This window comes from Armigeres subalbatus, chromosome 2, assembly GCF_024139115.2.
Source record: "Armigeres subalbatus isolate Guangzhou_Male chromosome 2, GZ_Asu_2, whole genome shotgun sequence".
NCBI classification, from domain to species: Eukaryota; Metazoa; Arthropoda; class Insecta; order Diptera; family Culicidae; genus Armigeres; species Armigeres subalbatus.
Genome location: NC_085140.1, coordinates 164,559,911 through 164,581,722, shown reverse-complemented (window position 1 = coordinate 164,581,722; position 21,812 = coordinate 164,559,911). Strand labels below are relative to the sequence as shown.

The following is a 21,812-nucleotide window of genomic DNA, read 5'->3' as shown; positions in this document are numbered from 1 at the left end:
TTCGTCGCCGTCGATGTCGATCGCGGCGGCGGTCTCTTTCGTTCCGGGATCATCATTTCCCACGCTTTTGAACTCGAGCTGAGAGCAGGAACGATCACGGTTTGGTCGTCGAAAATGCATTTATACCTTTTTATTGTAACAGTTTGTATGTTTTAGGGCCATTTGTTAGTCTAATAAATAAAAGTTATCAAATTTGAAGAAAACGATCGAAAAACTTCGATTTTTTAATAATCTCAGACAATTCAAAATAAATGCAGTCGACGAATGTGGGTAACCATGGCTACCGGGCAAGAAAATCCACTATCGTACGTACGTACCTGACTTTCATGAACGTTGCGCTCTGATTCAGGTGGCTTGTGCTTGCGCGCCTGCACCAGCGCGCGGCATGCGCTCGCGGAATTGTGTGTTAAGCTGAGCGCGACGGGCTTTAGCCTCATTAGAAATGCATCAGCCGAAGAAAACCAAAGCCATCCACGGAGGCGCTGCTGCTGTTGCAGTTGGCTGAACCGTGCAGGGCGATGCGCAGCGCCATCGACGCAGAGTGCTGATTTTTACGCTCATTAACACTGAAAGGTGGCCGCGTTATGCTTCCCAATTTACGGGGAATCAACAAGGTGTTGGTGGTTCAATTTCCAAACGAAGCATTGCACTTTATAGACTGATGTTTAAAATAAAAAATAGTGCAACTTGGAACCGGTACCATCAATTAGGTTTTCAAAATATGGTAAAAAGTTGTCAATCAAATATTACTATGGTGATTGAATATGACTATAAATGAATTTTACCCAATAACGAAAAAATAAATGGTTTTAATTCACAATTACCAAAAAGGGAACTCTACATCCTCCTTAGCCGTGCGGTAAGACGCGCGGCTACAAAGCAAGACCATGCTGAGGGTGGCTGGGTTCGATTCCCGGTGCCGGTCTAGGCAATTTTCGGATTGGAAACTGTCTCGACTTCCCTGGGCATAAAAGTATCATCGTGCTAGCCTCATGATATATAAATGCAAAAATGGTAACCTGGCTTAGAAACCTCGCAGTTAATAACTGTGGAAGTGCTAAATGAACACTAAGCTGCGAGGCGGCTCTGTCCCAGTGTGGGGATGTAATGCCAATAAGAAGAAGAAGAAGAACTCTACATCCCAACATACCCCAGAGTTCCGAGAAACAAATATAAAAGCGCAAGAGATCATCGTGAAGGCCAAGAAGAAATCTTGAGAAGACTTAAAGTTGAAAAATTGAAACGACAAGTTGGTTTAATTTCCTACGTTTCGGTCCTTGGTCTTGGCCTTCCTCAGGGATTCAAACCTAATTCAAACCAAGCTTTGCAAAGATTGTCGTTTTTATGACAGTATCTTCCGAAGTTAGTGAATAAATATTCGTTATTTGATACACTTACTATGTCTACCACCTACTACACGCCAAAATGAACACTGTGCCGTTTCGATTGTGAGACTGAAAAGCTGTTCATTCAAAAGTTAATAATATATAGTCATTTTTAAGTTAGAGATTCTGTAAAGGGTAAGCTAAGCTAAGCTAAAGCTATAGTCATTTTTAAGTTAGAGATTCTGTAAAGGGTAGTCTACATCGGATTTTGACACCGCAGCTAGAGAAGCAATGCACAAAAAGACCTTTACACAAGCAATCTTCCTTGATATTAAAAAGGCTTACGACACCACTTGGCGTAAGCTGATACTAAACAGAATTTGTGAGTGGAAAATCGGAGGCAAATCGAATACAAATCGAATTCATGAGTCATCAAAGATCTATAAACAAATATCCTAACAAGCCTAGTTTTCTACATATTATCTACTCCACCATGGAAAAGGAAACAAATACTTATCGTGCTTCTGAAGGCATCCCAAAATTTAAATCAAACCCGTCCTTTTCAGGGCGGCTAAAAAGTTGCTTCATGAAATACTTTAGTTAATTTCATTTTGTAGTCGCTTTTGCTTTACTCAAATTTGGACACCGCATAATCACGATGGGGGAAACCATCGTGAACTGAATGATACCCTCTGATAAAAGCAAAGGTCGAGGTAAGCCGGAAATAGTTTTCTAGGCCGATGGCAAAAGCGGCTCAGCGTTTATAAGTTCTACCAACATCGATTGGACATGAAATCATTTATTAAATGAAGGAAAGAAAATTTACGACATGTTGATTTACTCATGATAAAAATAAAAAAAAAAAACAAATGGTAATGATTGTAGAAGTTTTTATTATTCTTGCTTAACTTGATTTTTCTGTATTAGTCGATGAAAAGGTGTTGCCTACGGATACTCAATATACAGAAAAAAATTGTATAAGTATAAGATACGGTTGAGTCAAAAATACATGAAGTGTATTTTTTCTAACCACATAAAACTTTAAAAAAAATCATTGCATGCAATTTATTAATAACAAACGGTTTCACAACGTTGTTATTGACATGAAGGCAATATAATTTTTGACATGAAGGCAACTTAATTTTCCACTAAGTTAAGAAAATTAAATTAAATTTTGAGCTTTTTAGTGAAATGTCTTCACTTGTCTTATTAAGACGAGTTTGTTCCACTAAACAAAAACCCAAATTAATGCATCTAGTAATGATACAAATTCAATAGTGAACAACTATGTGAATGTATTGCAAGAAAATCGGTTAAGGATTAGGGGAACGGTTCGGCGCTTCATCCCATAGCTCCTATTTCCATCTCATCAAAAATGAAGCAATGAAAATGAATTTGGTTTGTTTCTTATTTTTGTGATTTTTTTTACCAGTAAGCACGCGTGTTAGCAAAAAAGAACCAGCAAGATTGGTGCTGTATTTCCTTGTTTTGCGATGAGATGGATATATGTTCAGTAAAATGGAAAACGGGACAGTATATGAAAGTTGGCTTATGTTTTTCTTAGCTTTTATGCACACACAAATTGATTGAAATTATAGCGTTTCGGTACAACTTTGTTGTACAAGAAAGGAAAAATGGTCATCTATTGCCTTTTAGAAACTACTACTAGTCTCTATATTTTAATAAACTGTTTTGTTAGTCCTCTTTGGCGATCGTTGAACCTTTTGAGCTAAAAAAAAACATTCGTAATTCCCATACATAGAGATCATGACGCAGGAAGTACCGTAATATTTCCTCTTCAACGCTCCCAAGCACCGACGTCGTCGACGACAACGACGACACTTGACATTCCCAAAATGACCAACCCAAACCTCAAACCGCCCGTACGGCAGCAGATGATGATGATTGACATAAAAATTAGAAGAGGAAAAATCCCACTGTTTTGGTTTGGTTCTCAGCGAACAAACATACCTACTTACACAGGGATTGAGTTATTAAAACCAATTCCGTTCCCATAACGTTTGGAACAAATTAAGCTCTTTACACATGATTCTCCATCTATCTCCGTCCACAGTCAGTCCACGCTGGGATCGTTCGTCGTCATCGTGGTGGCACGATCGTTACTCCCAGCTTCGTGTATTGTTTTTGAAACAATTCAAAATCACCGTTTTTGGATAGGGTTCTCGACCTCAACCTGCTCCCCCTTCGGCATCGGCGTGGGGGAAGAGCAGACCGACGAAGACCGTGTCGTGCCACCGCCGTTGCGGTTGTCGCCAGCAGCCTCGAGCTGGCTGCGACGCGCGCGTTTTTCGATTATCATATTTAGTATGCAAAGAAGCGAGAAGAATCGAGAGTACATGAATTCCTCCGTATGACACTCTCCGCATGCTCCGACCACAACGTCCCGGACGACGACGGTGCGTAGATTGGTCAAGGATCGCGTCATCCCGGCACGATCCGCGACACACAGCAGGCGCAACAGGCAGGGGCGACCTCAGTGTGAGAACTTTTCTGAAGGGGTTCAGTGTTCTTGGTGTGTGGCGACCGAGAGAGAGCGCGTGGTGGACGCGGAAGGAAAACAAATAAAACCTCCGGCAGATTTTTTCTTCTTTTGCAGTGCTGTAGACTGCGGCGGTATGCCGGCTGACTGGCAGAAGGGGCCGACGGTAAAACTCTTCTCATAGTCTGATTATTTGTATGTAAATATAAAGTGGGAATGGAGCTTGTTGTCGATCACCGACCGCTTGCGAGAAACGGACTGTAAAGAAGAGCCGAAGGAAGAAAAGGTGGGGGATTCTGGTATTTTCGCCCACACATATTGTGGCTTCGCTTTGGTTCCACTTTGTTCGTAATGTCAGAAATGCGGAATCCATCCTTGCATAGTTTGTTGGCTTTAAGGGTATTAGAATCGTAATGAAGAATTTACTATCATTATTGCCATACTAACACACTTATGATTTTAGCCAAAAGCAATTTGGAAGATTGTGATGCGAAAAAATCAGGAACGGTCTTGAGTACAAACTAATAACTAATAACTTTCTAGACAAGAATAGCGTAAATCAATTATGTGTACTTATTTATCCATATCAAATCAAAATTGTATTTCCATAGTGTCCAACTTAAACCGTGTTACATACAACAGAAATATCCACAACCGTGCGTATAAAATCTCAATTTCCTTCTCCTCCAAATTCTTCTACGCCGCCGAACGCTTAATAACAGATCGATTCAAAACCAGGTTACCCTGGCTTTGTTTTTGAGTTTCGGTGCTGCGCGATCTGACTTAATAGAGATTAACCCCTCGAAAGAGAGATGATGGAACTTCCATCGAGTACGCTAAATAGGCACTCAAATCCACAGCAAAGGCCTTCCAGCGTGCATGGGAAACTGTCGATAATAACCCAATCAAAAAATGGTAATTATAATTTCTGAGGGTACGCTCCCTCGGTGATCTCTTCATTCAACCACGGACAAATTTACCGGACGAACCTCGTGTGAACCTTGTTCTATGCCGAGGCGACGACGGCTGCGCAAACAGTGATCAATCGCATTCGTTTCCTACACTCCAACGCGCTCCACTCCAGTCGTCGATTGCACGCAGCGAGCCAACCTTGTAGGCGACGCACCACATCAGAAGAAATCAATAATAGCGGGTCATTAGGGAGATTACACATGGAGCGGGAGCTGTTAACTCACAGCTGCCCAATTGTTTCAGAAAAGTCGCCGCAGCTCCGCGGCTTCCGAAAATTAGCATCCGAATTAGCGAGCTCTGCCAGAGGACTAATAAGTCTATCCAATTTTCCTTTCCTCGAGACCGAAGCGCCGCCTCGGCGGGGCGGCAACACAAACAGATCACGCAAATCTCTGAGAAGATAGCGGAACAAAAGGTGTTTATGTGGTTGAGTTTCGGAAGAAGTGATAATCCCGTGGATAAGCGGATGAAGCTAGAAGCAATGCGGTGGAGTCAATATGCTTCGCCCGCTAATGGGGGTAGACAACTCTATTGATGCCTACAAAAAGGTAACGTGAACTAGCGTTTCCGAAAAAAAGCAGGGGGCAACCAATTGGTTCGAGATTGGGAGCGGAACCGGGATAGGGACGGAAAGTAAAGTCTATCTTCAAGTGGATAATTTTGGGTAATTTCCATTGTTTTACTCCATTTCTTCCGACAGAGGTTGCAGGCGCAAGAAATACGGAAGTCTCGGAAAACGTACTTACTGGTGAAGCCGCCGCCGATCAATCATGGGAAGTAATTATTTGAAATTAGAAATAAGGTATGCATTAGAAGGTTTCGAGGTCACGCCAGACAAATTAACGTGAGAAATTTCTCAAAAGAAAACTATTGGGTCACAGTAAATACCGCAGCTGTACTGTGGAGATAACGAGATTAGGTCATTTTGAGGACTGATTATTCTTTGAAAGATAGATCTATTGTCATTGGAAGTATAACAGTTTTTTTGTAAGCTCGGACCAACTTTTCGATTCAAACCCCAATGGATAAAGTCTAGAAATGCCTTCTCCAGTAGACGAGACACTTTCTGACGACAATCAAAATCCGTTTCAAATTAAAGCTAAATGCCTGCCGTCAGTTTATTGTTCCCACAGCACGCCGAATGAGAATTAATTTCTTCCCAGATGTTTCCGGACACGAAGGCCGAACCCGGGCAGTAATTGAGGTTGAGCCCCCGCCATAAAACTGGAATCGGCTTTTTCTCTTGGCTGTCAAAATCGGGCCAAACAATAGGCCAAAACAAAAGTACCGACCGCCCGAACGTCGTCCTAGACGTACGACGGTTGCAAAAGTCTGGCAAAAATTACTTCCCAATCGGATTCTAGTTTGTTTTTCTTGGCCACATTCGGCCGTCGCTTTTCCCTCTTTTGCGTCGTCCTTCGTAGGTGCCCATTGTTCACAAATAACGGCAGCGGTGTGCGATCGGTTCGCTGCCGAGAAAAGGAGTCGGAATATAAAACTTTTTATTGATATGTTGATTTCTTTTATTATTGATTTCCTCGGCTCGGAATCGGCAGGGGTCCTCCTCGGGTTGTCAACGTTCTTTCTGTTTTATATAATCCATGAAATTACAATAATCACATCACAGGAAAATCTCCGACCAGGACGTGGTTGAGGCCCTTTTTACTCGAGCCTGTTAAGTCCGAACTGACAGTTCACAAGGAGGCAACCGTAAACAATAGGATACCGTCAGCACTTCGGATGTCGTGACACGGTGTGTGAGAGCTGAGTGACAAGCGAAACCCGGCCTAAGCAATAGTGAATTCTGGATAAATCGGTCGTCTCGTAAGCTTGATATTGAACGCGATCAACTTGAATCCTTTATGTACGACAACAAAAAACGATTTCGAAAGAACCAACTGTAATATTTACAGCAACGCCGCTGTTGCTTGAAACAAAGGACGAATAAATATAACCGCAGGCGCTAAAACCGGCACCATCGGGAATGGCGCATACAGCTGCTGACTTCAACTTTGTCACCAGCGCAGCCAGAAGAAGATACGTGGAACCGAAACGTCTCCGGTCCCGGCAGCCGCCACCGCCGCCGCCATCAGGCACAAAGCCGCCAGGCCCCGTCCAGCGGTTGCACTTTGGCCTCAGTGTCGCACGCCTTTCTGTGGCCCTCTATTCATGCACTGATGACGACGGCGGACGCGTACCGGCGCAAAGTGACAAATGTTCCCATGTGCGCATCCCACGTTCTGCGGATCTTCGCGAAAGAATAGGAAGCATCAGCTTCTGCGATACAAAAAGATAAATAAAGCCTCCGCGAGGACCACGAAAAATAAATAATAAACCCCTTTCGTTTTTGCCTTAAAGAGCCAGAGACAACCAACAACGACAACGACGAGTTTCTGCAGCATCGGCAGTTGATCACATTCCGCACGGATTTAAGTGCAGTGTCGCGCGGTGATCGCTCTCGGCGAAATTGATATTGCGTAGGCTTCTGGGCTTGAACAAGTTCGATTTTTTACACTTTTTGCTGTCACCGTTTTGGCGTTAGTTTTGAGAATCTTACCGTAACTTGAAGAAATCTGTACATAATAAATGTAGCTGCCAGATTGTTCAAAATATCAATAATAAGCACATAGAGGTGTATTGATAATTTTCGATTATGAAGATTATCTTTATTTTTGTTTTATTTTGTTATCTCAAATCTCCCATATCAAATATATGTGACAATAGAATTTACACGGAATGTGGTGGCTATGGTGACCTATTTGTATGCATACAAAAAAAATAAACAAACAGAGCACTGCTCAATTCCAGTTTGAAAGTCTTTTCAGTTAAACAGAAAACCCCGCACAATGGAACGTCGATGATATGCAAACAAACCAACGCGTTGCCTCAAGTGTGCGACTCTGTCACCAACGACGACGCGACAGCCAACGAGAGTTCGACAACTGTATCACACAATGTATGGCATAATTACTGAGTAAATGTACTAATCTACCGCAAATATTGACAGCTCATTTTGATTTTTGTGCTCGGAATTCATACAATACAGGGAATTGAATGAGGTGAACCGAACTACGTAGGTAAGGTGTGTGTCAACCCTGATCGCGTCTCAGAAATGAGGCGGCGCGACTAGCGAAGTAGGCATGGGATGTTGACAACCGGGGAAGCTAAACAGAGTCACCGGACGGAACGGTAAGTGCGTGGTGTAAATGTTTAGCTGGTTCGATGACTCCGGAATGACGCGTGAGAAAATACGGATGGGCTGGTGGAATACCGAGCGAACAAACAGTTGGACACACCCTTTAAATGGAATGCTGCAACAGCACTGAATAGGTTTGAATTCGTGTGAGTGGTTGACTTTTGATGGCAATGTTTCAAAATAGGTTAATATTGGAATGGGTTTAGTTAGTTCAAAAGATCTGCACTGAGAGTTGTTAACCGGCTTTGTAGAAGTATAGACTCGGTGGAAAAATATATTTAGTTATTCACAGATTACAAATTTCTATAGATTAAAGCTCGAAACTGAACATGATTTCATAAAAAAAAACTATTTGTCAGTAAACGCAATGTAGCACAAATTAAGAATTGTTTCCTTCTACAAAGTGGAACAAAAATCTTCAAACTCTGTCTTAAGCCGTTGGCATAAAATTACTGCCTACATAAAGAAAGCCGTACCGTCACTGCAAACAGACAAATAGATGTGGGAGTTACATTCACACAATTTTTGCCGCCTTCATAGAGGTGTCATATATCGGTGTCTATTAATATAACTCATTGATAATTGCATCATGCAAAAAATAACATTGCCATAGTCGAAGAACCATTTCAGTCGCCTTCATTCACAAAATCGTCACAGACGAACAAACAAGACTCGAAATCCCACTACTACGCCGGCGGACAACCCCATATCGGTGTAAACAAGTGCTGCGCAAGCGGCTACCAACCGCAATCCATTTACGTTTAATCCCACCGCGCTCGCGCTCTAACCTCAAAGCCGTCGGAGTTCGTGATTGAACAGGATTGGACGTGTGGCACACGATGAAGCGCGAACTAGCAACAGCAGCCGCCAGCCGCGAAATGGGGCCCTCCAACAATGATATTCATGCACGCACGTTCTTTCCTTTCTTTCGCTCGCAACTATGACTAGGTGGTAGATATTTTTTTCCAGTAGGGACAGTAGCCGTAAAAGTACTGCCAGACTTCGAGAGGCCCATGATCGGGTAATTCATTCCGCCTTCGTTGAACCAGTCTGCCAGATCGATGGACAGCATGTACCGTAGGGGCACATATTTTAGAAGTTTTTGAAAAAAAAATCTCGTTCCAAACTACGTAAGTTGTGTTCAAATGTGCTTTAACGATCATTGTTGAAAATACTTCTACTTAATAAACTCCTATCCGGAATAGTATCCAGCACGGTACGTTCATTCACCAAAACTTCGTACTATTTTCGGAGATCCAGACTGCGGTGGCGGTGGTGACTGAGCAACCCCCTATAGAGGGCTCCTCCGTGGGCCGTCGAAGGCCACAGCAGTCATGGGAGCACAATAGCTTGGCTACCACTGCGTGTATTGCAGAAATGGTCGCCACCTTGAGCGTGCGAAGCAATCAATTATAAGTAGGGAAATTGAGCTGTAACCTTGTTATATGCGGATACCGGCTCTTGTTGGTGCAAGCCGTTCCATCGCCATCATCGCACGCTTTCGATGACTTGATTCATGACAAATCGCGTTCAGCTTCGATTGGAATTCTTTCGTTCGCTCGTCAGCGTCGAACACCTTCAACAACAAACATAACAAACATGCGAGGCAAGGTCGCCGGTCGGTGATTCAACGGCACAGACATGCGGATACAGACGCATCTCCCTCTATTGACGAATTGTGAAATTCCGTTGCAAACGTCATCGCGTGGTCGTCGCTGGCCATAGCCCAGAAGCGTGTTAACTCATGATCACGCTTGTAAATGGCTCAATACATGAAAGAGTGCATCAGCTGTTTGTCGCGAACTGACAGAGAGTATCGCTGCTGATTGCTGGTCACAGACTTCGTCATATGATGCAATAATCTTCTCGGACGTCACTAACTCGTTATTTAATCTGATCGATTGGTATTTAAAAGAATGCGGGGCATCATTTCGTATCAACTCCTAATTTACATTTTTCATGAAAATCACATGATTGTCATTTCAGATAAAAGTAACAAAAATAGACTAATCATTTCCACTCAAATATGGTTTAAGCATTCGAGCATTTACAACCTGTGACCAAACTTATTTTCGCATCACCTTGACTAATGCGCTAGTGAACGAAAACGGTATTCCCCGACCGAGTTCCGTTTCTTATCTCTCTCACTCGCTTATTGTTCAGAACAAACAACGCGTCAATCGCTCAATTTATTCGTACGGGGTTTAACTTCATCGCGATAGCGGCGGCGACGCGGCGGCAGCGGTGGTCCCCATTTTTATGCAACCACCTCCGCCCGAACAATGCGTGAGAAACTTAACCTCGGTGCAGCCGTTGCGCTCGGAGGTTGGCAATCTTATTAAATCAATTCGAACGGAAAATCAAAGATTGCACCAATTTAGAAGCTGACGAGCGGCTTGCCGTCGCTATTGCGGCGGCGGCCACAGCCCATGAAAAGTGGATTGTGAAAAATTCGTTACAACCACTTGCGGATGGGTGCTCTAAGTGGTTGCATGGTGCTGAAAAGAATGGTCAAATTTGCAACTTTAGATAAAATTCGATATAAATCAGAGTTATTTTGCGCGTAGATTCAGAAAAGAAAGTCAGATTTATAGACAGAAATGAAATAGAACTTGGTCAATAAATACTAATATTATTTTTTGCTATATTTTTTTTGTATTTCGATCACACCTCCAAATAACAGCAGTGGTGGGCATAAAAAAAGTTTCTATAAACTGTTGTTAATGTTAATTTGTCCATTTTTTACACTGCAGCAGTGTATTCTGACATTGGCGGACAAGCCCTGCACATGCTGCTCACGAATCAGTAAGTGGCTAAGTTAGTAGTTTATTAATTAAGTTCAAAATGAGCTACACAATAGCACATCAGTTGTTGTTAAGTAAACGGTGCATTTGCTTCTAACTCGGGCGTTCCCTTTTTAATTGTTTTAATTTTGTGTATGAAGACAACGCATTCCAACTCACCACGAAAGTTAGGTTACGTGCATTTAACTCAACATTGATCGCACTGTGGTGAATTAAACGTTATTCGGACACGTTAAAATCTAATGACTTGGTTATCTTTGCCCATTGCCATTGATCGGTGCCACCCCGTCGGTTCCTTATGCAATATGTCTACTCCAAAGGGTGAAACATCCAACGTGGGAAATGCACTATCCGCAGTCCGCACACACAATCGCTCCTCTTCACATGTGATGCACTTCCCATCAGGTAGAGCGCCACCACCGCCCGCCGCTAAGTGCTGCACTGCACGGCGACACAGCCAGGAGCGGAAATAAATATAGAATAAAAAGATAATTGTCTGTCGCCCTGTGCAACGATGCGGAACGAGTGTGAAATAACGTGGGAGGAATTTCCGCTGGGTTGTACGACGTGCGGTTTGTTTACCTGTCAGTACCGTGGCGTACCGATTCACGGATTGTTCATCGACATTTCTGATGATGCAAGAATGTTTGATAATTAAAGATCCCAGCTTTTCACTCTCACGGATTTCAGGAAATAGCAAGCAAGGCAAAAATTGAGCATAGACGGTGCTACGCTTTTCACTTTCGCACTTGCAGACAATTTCAATGGTTTGATAGTTATCACCGAAAAAATAATTGCATCGAAATCCATCTCGGTTCGGTTCCCACAATTCCAACACCTGTCTATGCCAATCTCGAATGCAAACTCGGACAAGTGAAGCATTGTGATGAATTTCCTGATCTAGATTGTTAGTTTTAGGGTGTTTAACCCAGAGCGAGAGTCATAGGCACTTTTAGCCGTCATTTCTTTCTAATCACGAGAATGTTCAACTGACTGACATCGCGTGACAAACGGTCGGTAAATTTGTCTAGCGACAACCTAAATTTGAGCAACCGAAGCTGAACTGGCTGCTTTTATGTTAGGTGATGAAAAGGTCACTGGAGTGTTGTTTTTCTATGTGCTGTTGAATAGTGACATGCTATTCGTGGGGCGCAATCACCTTGGGTTGTGCAAATTTTGACACGGAAACACCATAATTAAGCGTTCTCCATCAGAGATACAGCCAGTTCCATGTTAGAATGGGATAATATCGAGTATTTCTTATTTTGCCTGATTTAGCATTAATCACTTTACTCTTCTTTGATCTCCTATTAGCCTTAATCGCTTTATTACTTATCGATCAAGATATTTCCAAACGACGTGATCACCTTTTCTTTTTCTATAAACATTACAACACAGCAAAGTAACGCCGACATCAAACAGAGAAAGATTTTCGCCCTCGTATCATCTACGTTATGTATTCTTGTATTCGTATAATGACTGAGAAAGATACTAAATGGATGACGCACCGCCACCAAACATATTGCAGCAATAATGGTACAATACCGACTTGAGTACCGTTGGTTGGGTTGTGCGGGCGGGCCTGACTACGAAGACGCCACACGATCGGGGCAGCAGAAAGTAGAAAAATTGACAAGTGCGTGGGAAATACACAAAATTGATTCAATTATTCATCGGTGCGCAATGTTGACGCCAGTCGTAGCAGCCACAATGCCAACAATATTGAGCGTTCGTCGAGAGTCGGCAGCGACGAGTGGCTGACGATACCTACAACCTGGCCAACAACATGCCGTACGGCATCCATCCAATCCATAAGATCAGATCAGACGAGTCGGAAATGGGGCGCACTATGGCGCGACGGTGGAAGCAATGACGATGTGCGGCTAAATCGAGAAATCTATTACCAGACAGCTTTTGACGGTTTAGGCAAACTCTCTCGTCGCGATCGGTTGTTGATGTTGAGAAGTCCGGATACTCAAGACAACACCTTTTTTTTACGATGACGACTGCGATTGCGGGTTCACCACCTACGCATGCGAGCTCGTATAGGAATCGACCAGAAGTATGTCTATTTACTCACGGTATGACCTGAATTTTGTCGAATGCTGGCGCTTCTTTATGTTTTCTTGAAGGTAATTTAAGCATTACAAAGCATCTCAAAATACTTCTAATTTGACATGATACCTAGTTGAAAAAAAAACTTCTATTGTACCCCCCATTAGATTTCTACTTCCACCTTTAAATATATAACCTAATGCTTTACCAAATCCAAAAACGAAAGCAAATTGTTTGATGTTGTCTAATTAGTTTAATTGAAATCCAATCTAATTAGCAGTTTGCAAGGTTCGTTACTCCGCAGAAATCGACATAACTGCATCAATGCCATTTCCTTCCCAAAAACTTTCTAATCGCCGTTCCAAGTCAAAAAATTTCGTCCAACAACCTTCAACCAAATGCCAATAAGCAGCAGCTACTGCACATCAGAGAAAACCCCCATTACTTGTATTAGGCGCGCGTTTGGGTTTGCAGAAGTTTTCTCGTTTCACAGTAGAGTGAACAACAGAAATAGACGAACGAGTCACGCGTTGAGTTGATTCAACACCATTATTATTGCCAACCTACTCAAGAGGAGGGAAATAAATTGAATTGGATTAGGGGCTCTGATTAATTCTGCCCTTTAATCCCATAATAAGTCACCGGAGCGAATCGGGAAAGAGATTAGCCATCTACTGTTTGCAGCCTTCTTGGTAATGGTAAAATTGTTACCCGTTTCAACGTATTTTCGGTTCAAATTAGTACCTATTTCTTTTTGTGTTAATAAAAAAATCGTTCTCGGCTTTAAATGAACCAAATGCTCTATAATATGCAACTTCGATTGACTGAAGTTTTTAAGAACTAAGATAAGGTAGGTCCCAAGTAATAATTGCCAATTATGAAAAGTTTTTATAAAACAACTTAGAAAACGCGCATTAGGCTATTCTTCAATTCCGAGTTACTTCAATATCTATAATTGTTTGTTTTTAGCGTTAAATTCTTTTGTGTTAAATATGTTTCTCACTCAAGTTAGAATTTGTAAATAATTTCAGATACCAGTAAATAACTTTTTTTTTTTAATATAAGTTATTATATTTCAAAACAAAAAAAACTGAATGAAAATGATGATGCATTTTATATAATTCAGCTTTAGACGAGTGGAACAATCCATTACAGTTTATATATTTTTCGGAACTTAACCTTTATTCTATATCAATATTTATCAATGTCGGATCGACTTCATGAAATTAATCTACTGAGGATGCTCAAAATTATTAAAATTCGTTTAGCGAACCATAACAAGAACTACTGCTCAGGAAATTTACCATTAAAAGACCAATTTCTACATTGATACTCAAGTTTTATCGGCCAATTTGCTAAATCTTAGTTTTCTATTTCATAACTTCTGAATCACCCATCAGATAACGACCCCGCACATAAACTTTGGACAGTTTGACATACAAGTTGCTGCTTCTAATGGCAAAAACTATTCCTTTAACAAGAAAAACCACAACTTACCCATTGCTATCGTATGCAGAGGTGGGAGTGAATAAAACTTCTGGTTTCCTTGCTTTCCTTCCGGAACGATGTTTTCCACACACTCGCTCCTGGTTATTTTCTTCTGCGGCTGCTGTTTCTACTTCCGTTTGGAGCTCGAAGACAAATTGCTTCAATAAAAATCCTGTCCCGGTTTTCTTCCCGAGCTCACACCGCACTCGCAAAAAAAAACACTTCAATACACCTCTTTCGACGAGAAACCACACTTGTTTTTATAAGCTTCCTCCGCCCGATATAGCGCTATTTGCTACTTCTCGCTATTGATTCTTTTCTATACCGGTACTGACCTTCTTTTCTTCGAACCTCCACTTTCGGAAGTGCTTACAGGATACGGTTCCGATTCGACAACATTCGTAACTACATCACAAGAAAATTCGATTCGATTTTTTGCTGTTATTTACCTCGATTCGCAACAATAAACTTTTTCGCCTTTTTCAACCGCCTTCTCTCTTCAATATTACACAATAGCGCGCGTATCAACCCAAAAACGCTCCTTCGCTTCCTTTCGCCTTCGTATTCTATATTATTCGACAAAATGCGAAATTCCTTAACACCAGACCCGCCAAGCTGAACGCAACGCAGCACTCTTACTTCAATTTGCGCCACTGCGGACGGACGGACGGTGACACGATAAACCCGAAAGAAGGCTTCCCACACGACACAGCGGCAGCTGATGGCCCAAAACTCCGGAAACGGAACTTTATTTGGACGAGAACGAGACTTCTTACTCACTTGCGCAAAGGTGCAAACAGCACAACACGTTCTACAACCGGCGATGTCTAGCGATTGACTGGTTCGGAAGTCGGCGCTGCAGCCGAACTAATATCAGCCTTCCACCGCACAGCACAGCACAGCGAGGCACACAACACTGCTGTAATCCACTCCATCCACACTCCACACCACACACAGCGATGACCTGAACGAGCGAAAGAACGAGGTGCGATTTCTGCTCACGTAGCCGAATACGACCGAGAGAGTGAATCCCGATCCAGAAATAATGACAAATGAAACATTTTGAAAAATGAACTGCTTTAAAGATTTTCAAGAGTGAATATAACAAAGCGTCTATTTTCGTCATAGATTTTTAGTTTAATTTCCCAGACCCCTAAAAAATGTCAAATATACCAATAAATCAAGAATATATTTTGAAAACATCGTAGGTCCAAATAAGAAACTCTCTTTCATTACTTTCTCTTTCGTTAAAGGTTCCCCAAACACACGCGATGCGACAGTTGTGACGCGATTCTATCGCTTGGCGACAGCTATTCTGCCGTCATTGGTATGGAAGAGTTTTTTTACTTACATTGTATGCAGCGATTCATCGTTAGAATCACGGCGACTAGTTTTCGCCGACGCGGCGAGGAAATCCCATACACACTTAATTTTTTTTATCGGGATCTCAGCAAAATGTTGAACTTTTACCGAGAATCGCACAGCCGTGCCCCAGCAAACATGTTTTTTGCCGAGAATTCTGTCAAAATTGCTGATAATTAGCAAATAATTTTCCGAAAATCAGCTAACAAGCGTTCTTTTGCCAGAATATCAGTTTTTGTCTTGCTGGCGCACGGGTGTGCGGATTTTGCCGAGCTGCAGAAATAAAAACTGAGTGTGTAGGTCTGGGGAGCCTTAATACCTTGGCTAGTTTTGCATTTATTGAAATATTTTCGATTCAGGACGATGATAAAAGCTGTTTCTTTTCAGATCTCAGCAAAATAAATCACATGTAAATGTAAGCATGGCTTTGTATTAACCAAAAGAGAACGCTTCTCTTTCGAACATTCGACTGTTTTCAAAAATCATGTGGCCTCGTCTTATAATAATATGTATAAATTTGATTAAATAATTATTATATGAATTGATCTATCGTCAAAAATGTTTATTCGTTCAATCAATTCTTTACACGGGGCCGACAAGGTTCTTCTTCTTCTATGTCTCTATATTTCAACTCGAAATGATTTACAACTTAGTATTCTATTAGCATTTCTAAAATTATTATTCGAAAGCTGTCTATACCCGTCAATACATAAGTATGTATCTTGTGTGACAAGTACAATGGATACACTATGCCCAGGGAATCAAGAATGTTACCCACCGGAAAACATCCTGAACCGGACTGAGAATCGTACTTGCCGTCTCCGTTGGTAATACTACGCCTTTGCACGCAAGGCTAACTGGAGACCCCTTTTTATATATCGTTGAATTTCCAATACTTTTCGCTGTGTAGATACAATCAAACTATTAATTTCGACTGTAGTTTAATGCTTCGAGGATGGCTTTCCAGTCCTGACAAAATCAGGACACTGTTATTTAATCTTGTCCAGAGGACAAGATTAAATAAAAGTGTATTGATTTTGTCAATATTTGATTTTGTCCAGAAGACAAGATTAAATAACAGTGTTTTGATTTTGTCAAGACTGAAAAGCCATTTCCAAAGATGCAATCAAACTTGATTATATTCAGAGGCGTCGCGTGATCAATTCTTCAACCTGTGCACCGTTTGATTAAATTTAAATATTTCGAGAAAAACGCATATCAAAAGGACCTGCAATGACACATCTAATATAAACGATTCATCTTCAAGCGTGTTTCCCGTTCCGTCTATCTGCTTCTAAGCTACATCCCATTTATTCAACAAATACAATTCGAATTCAACAAATACAAATACAAGACATGATAGACATGATACCTATTCAATAGAACGGTATCTTTTAGTTTTAATTCAAGTTATTTCGTAAAATGAGACGAGTCTTTATTGTTATATCTTAACCAGATAATAAAAATATGTTTAGAATGATTAGACGGGTATAACATAGTGTATCTGTTCCCATATTAATAACAGCCCGTATATTAATCTCAACCGTCAATTTAATCAATTTAATTGCAATTTCTCACATCGTATGTACACAATAATGGATGGAACACATTCTTGAATGTTTGTAATATTATTCAAGATTTTTTTAAAGTAATGTTTTAATTCACAAGAATCAAATTATTTAAAAATAAAATTATAAAGCACTTTTATTTTCATTTTCCTACCTCTGAACTGTTGGTTTAATGTACTGCTCGATTATTACTAGCAGAAACATCTATTTTTACGACATTGTTTACCAATTATTTTCTAGCTAAAACAATTGTTTTCTTTTGAAATTCACTTCACAACACACAAAGCACATCACATTTACACTATAAATATAATTATATTTGAAAAACCAACACGATTTCCTACAGTTTGATAATAACAACGTTTAATTATAACAATGTCTCAAATATCCTTGTTCGTATTCCAAACTGTTTACATGACTCGCAGTATCCTCAAGGGTTGCCGATCTATATTTTTATTTCAATAATGCTTGAATGTACATTCATTGTGAAATTCAACTCTTATGTTTGTAAAGTAAGGTATATCGGAAAGATAACCCGCATAATTCTGGACTGTAACATGACTGTCTCCTATATAATTCAAAACCATTCCAAACAATACATGTACAACAGTACGAATAATCGTCGCAACAATACGTCTACACTACCCCAGATTGTTTCAACAGTATGATAAATGGTATTTCACCAATTTACAATATGTGGAAAGGGCGGTTAAGTTATGTTACTATAAAAAACCGGTCGTTTTCTCGAACAAAATTTTCCACATATTATACAACATAATGTTGAGATATCATCCACTTTAAGAGATTCGAACAATAAGTCTTATTTTGAAGTTATAATCGAAGCATATCAGGAGAATTTGTGCAACGGTACCCCTTGCGTTTAATTATTGTTTTAGATAATTATTTTCAATTTCTTTCAATTTAATAATATATGACATCTTTATACAGATTTTTTCCAATTCTTTATATTGAAAATTTAATTATATATTAAAACAATTGTACCATTGGTACTTTGCGTACCTGAAGGAATAAAATAGACTCCATCTCGCGGTTCTCAGCCTCTTTCCCAGCAACGCCTATCCCTACCTCCCCGTGGTACTGTATGGGGTACGAGCAACCTTAGGGAGCATCGGGTAACCAACCCCGGTGGGAACTATGGTTGTACGGTGACAGGGAACATGAAAGGGAGTTTGCTCCTCTCTTGAGTGCAACTCTGAACGAGCGTCTGTTCTCCATGTTAGAAGCGGCTCATAACAGCATCTGTTCCCCATGTTAGGGGCAGCTGATCATCGTCCTAGTGCCAGTGAGAGACTGTAAGCAAATTTGCGCACCGGAAATTTAGGTGCAATGGCCCTCAGAAGGGGGTTTGTGTTAGGCCCTGGTAGCCAACCTTGAAAACAATCAATGAATAATCAGCAAGAGAATAATATATGCCATTTAATTAAACTTACCATTAATCATTTCATTCGCAGTAGCACGCTGTACCGTTTCTTAAGCTTATGAATGCACAGCACCAGCTTATGTCTAGCTTCCTTCGTAACGCCCAAATATTCTTCCGTCATCTCCACATAAACCACACGACGGAACTGCAGCGGAACCAGCCGCATTTGTCCCACCGGGAGTGCAAGAGCAGGTGGCACTGCTCGATGCTGCCACGGCAGCTGCAGCGCGGGCCAGATAGTTGTAATCACAATCGTAGTCGAATATTTCGGTTCCATTTTTGCTGAAGCTCAGATGATTATCGTCGCTCAATTCCAGATCCGAGAACACCACGGTGTGGCCACCGAGACCGTCGCCACCGTTCATGTTCAAATTGCCGCCATTAGCGCTCCTTCCCAGGAGCCCACCAGAGGCTTTACTAGAAGAAGCAATCAGGTGATGGTGTTTGCTGGAGTTGTTGGTCGCGGTGCCGGCACTGCTGCTATTCCCAATGGATTTATTACTACCCTGCGGGGTGTGTAACTAAATGTGACCGGCACGAATTCCTTGATCGACACACTCTCCACGCTACCGATACCCCGAACAGCACTGCCGGAATTCCCATTGCTATCCCCGATCACGGTGGTGCTGCTTTCGCTTCCACTGCTCCCACCGCCACCATTCTCCTGTTGTTTGCCTACCACATCCGTCCACCAGTCCAAATTGGCCAGCAGTTTGGTGGTCTTCAGCAGCTGCGAGGAAGTGCTATCGAGACAGGAACTAGAGCTGGAACTGCTGCTGCCGGCTTGGCTGAGACTCTGCTGGGACTTGGACAGAGCATTCAGTATAGAAATCTCACACCACACACTACACGGGTTTTGAACTGAACTTTTTTTTTAAACAAAAACAAAATACGGTGCACGGAATGGAAAATGTAAAAAAAAATTGATAAGCGGATTATATACAATCATTCATCAACTGTTCTCTGAACTTTAACCATATGTATTGTTGTGCAAATGATGTAGTTCATAATCCAATACTGAAAAGCATTTATGGTCTTAATGTAAATGAACAGCAACGTGAATATTAACTGTGTGTATTAAAATGAGTTTATAATCTGTATAATAAGCGAAATGGTTTTTTTCTATGCGGGAAGCTATGACAAACATAAAATTAAACTGATAAGTTGAAAAACTACAACAAAAACAGTAATTTTGTAATTATATTTCAACTCAAATACAAAACATTAAAGAATTCGGCATCACTGCAAACATATAGTTACGTATACACACAAGTAATAGTGTGCGTATTTTATGTTGGAAACAGTATTATAGATATAGGTACAGGCATGGGATTAACTGTTTTTATATGTTATTGAAATAGGTGCATGGCGGTGATGATGGTTTTCAGCTAAATACTTCTATAATGTGATAATAATTTCATTTTTACCAAGTTACCAAATTGTTTTCAATTAAAAATAACGTGATCCGAGCATAATTCTTCTGATGTTTCTTGATTATTGGGTGAGAAATCAATAACTAAATTAATGATTTCGTGTGTGTTACTTCTACGTGAAGTTAAACGATTTACAATGATATGGAAATGCTAATATCATCTTCCAAACTTGGACGTACATGTTCATGATAGAATTAGAGGCGAAAGTGTAGAATTGATAGTTCCGTTAGGATACGGCAGGCATGAAGAATGTTTTTATAGAAGTCGATTTGAAAGCGAGCGGAGGGCAATATTTGTGATGGCACATATCACACGACCTTCCTTCTGCCAAGCTCCCGTATGAAGGGGGAGGGAAGAATATCAGTGTGGAAGCAAAATTAATTTTTTTAGCCACCCTAGTTTTTAGTTTGCTGCTGACGGTTCCGGTGTTTACATTCGCTCCGTGATTAGTTTTTCGATGGTTTTCTCGGTCAAAAATAGTAGTTTTTATTACGTTTTTGCATCAAATAAGTGACTTATTACAAAAAGTGAAGACTGTTTTGCATCCGATTAACATTTCTGGTTACTCCTGGGTGAATAAGTGTGAGAAAATTTGTTTTTTTTTTCAATGCCCTTTGGGAGGCAGTGGAGTGCAGTGATGAAACCACCAAACCGCAAAGGGCTATTAAATTGGCACGAAAGTGCTGATAATGCGAGCCGAAGTACGTAGGACTCCCTGAAGAAATATGTTCATTATCACGGGAAGTAATTCAATATACGGTGCACAGGTTAGTAATTTAAATATTAAACTTTTGTTCGACGCTACTAGATGCATTCAAATGTAAGTGGGAGAGAGGTAGGGGAGGCGTTGAGGGTTGAGGGTCCGATGCCATTTTGACTGCCATCGTTGTACTCTTCCAACTATGTCCTTAAATATGGTGAAAAATAAAAAATGACGAATAAATTTTAAAATAGTTTCAAACGATAAAATTAGGAAAAAAACTGAGTTCTAAAAATTCAAAATGTAGGGAAAAATGGATGAAATTTTATCTTTTGCTTTAACAATCAATGGTTTCTTTGATATCGAAGTAGTAGTACTTTGTATTAAAGATGTTTCTACTTGCAAACTTGCTTACTTCTACCAAGTGTAAATGACACCAATGGAAACAATAAAATTTAATTTTGTCAAATTTGTTCATTGATGGCCATCTTCAAATACTCAGATCTTTTTGTGAAGCAATACCAGCGACAAAAATAACAGAAGCATCAGGCACGAAAACTCGCACAAAAGAAAAACCCACAAAACCCTGCTGCTAAGGCCGGCATGTGAGGTCTGCTCTGCTCTCTTCGGCTTGTTTATGGTTGCAAATGCAATCCAATTCACTTGGGCAGGGGAAGGACGAAACGACTTTAGTTCGGTCTCGACACGACTCTCGGTCGCATCCAACTTGAGAGCGGCTCTCTTCGTACGCTCACCAACACTTGTATGCTAAAAATAAATAAACACGCGTGCCGGGCTTGGTGGTGTGCTTCCGTTCTGGATGTTCTTCACCAGCGCAATGCTCCTGCCATGGCAAAGCTGGTAGCGCTCGGGAGGATATTATGCTCTCTGTTTATGCTTTTTATGTCGATCGGTCGGCGAGCGGACATGATCGTCGTCACGGGAGGAAACACAACACACGACGACCA

The 21,812-nt window shown here is 41.0% G+C and overlaps 1 protein-coding gene across 2 annotated transcripts in view; it reads right to left on the bottom strand.

Annotated features, from left to right (window-relative positions):
- The window catches only part of LOC134211118 (protein rhomboid), a 251,263-nt gene that overhangs the window by 34,351 nt on the left and 195,100 nt on the right, over positions 1–21,812 (bottom strand). Inside the window, exon 1 of one of the 2 annotated variants that reach the window (XM_062687748.1) lies at positions 14,350–15,253. The exons of the other annotated variant lie outside the window; for it this stretch is intronic. The gene's annotated coding sequence lies outside the window, so the exon portion shown is untranslated. Of the gene's footprint in view, positions 1–14,349; positions 15,254–21,812 lie in introns of those variants that run through there. 2 annotated transcript variants of the gene reach the window in all.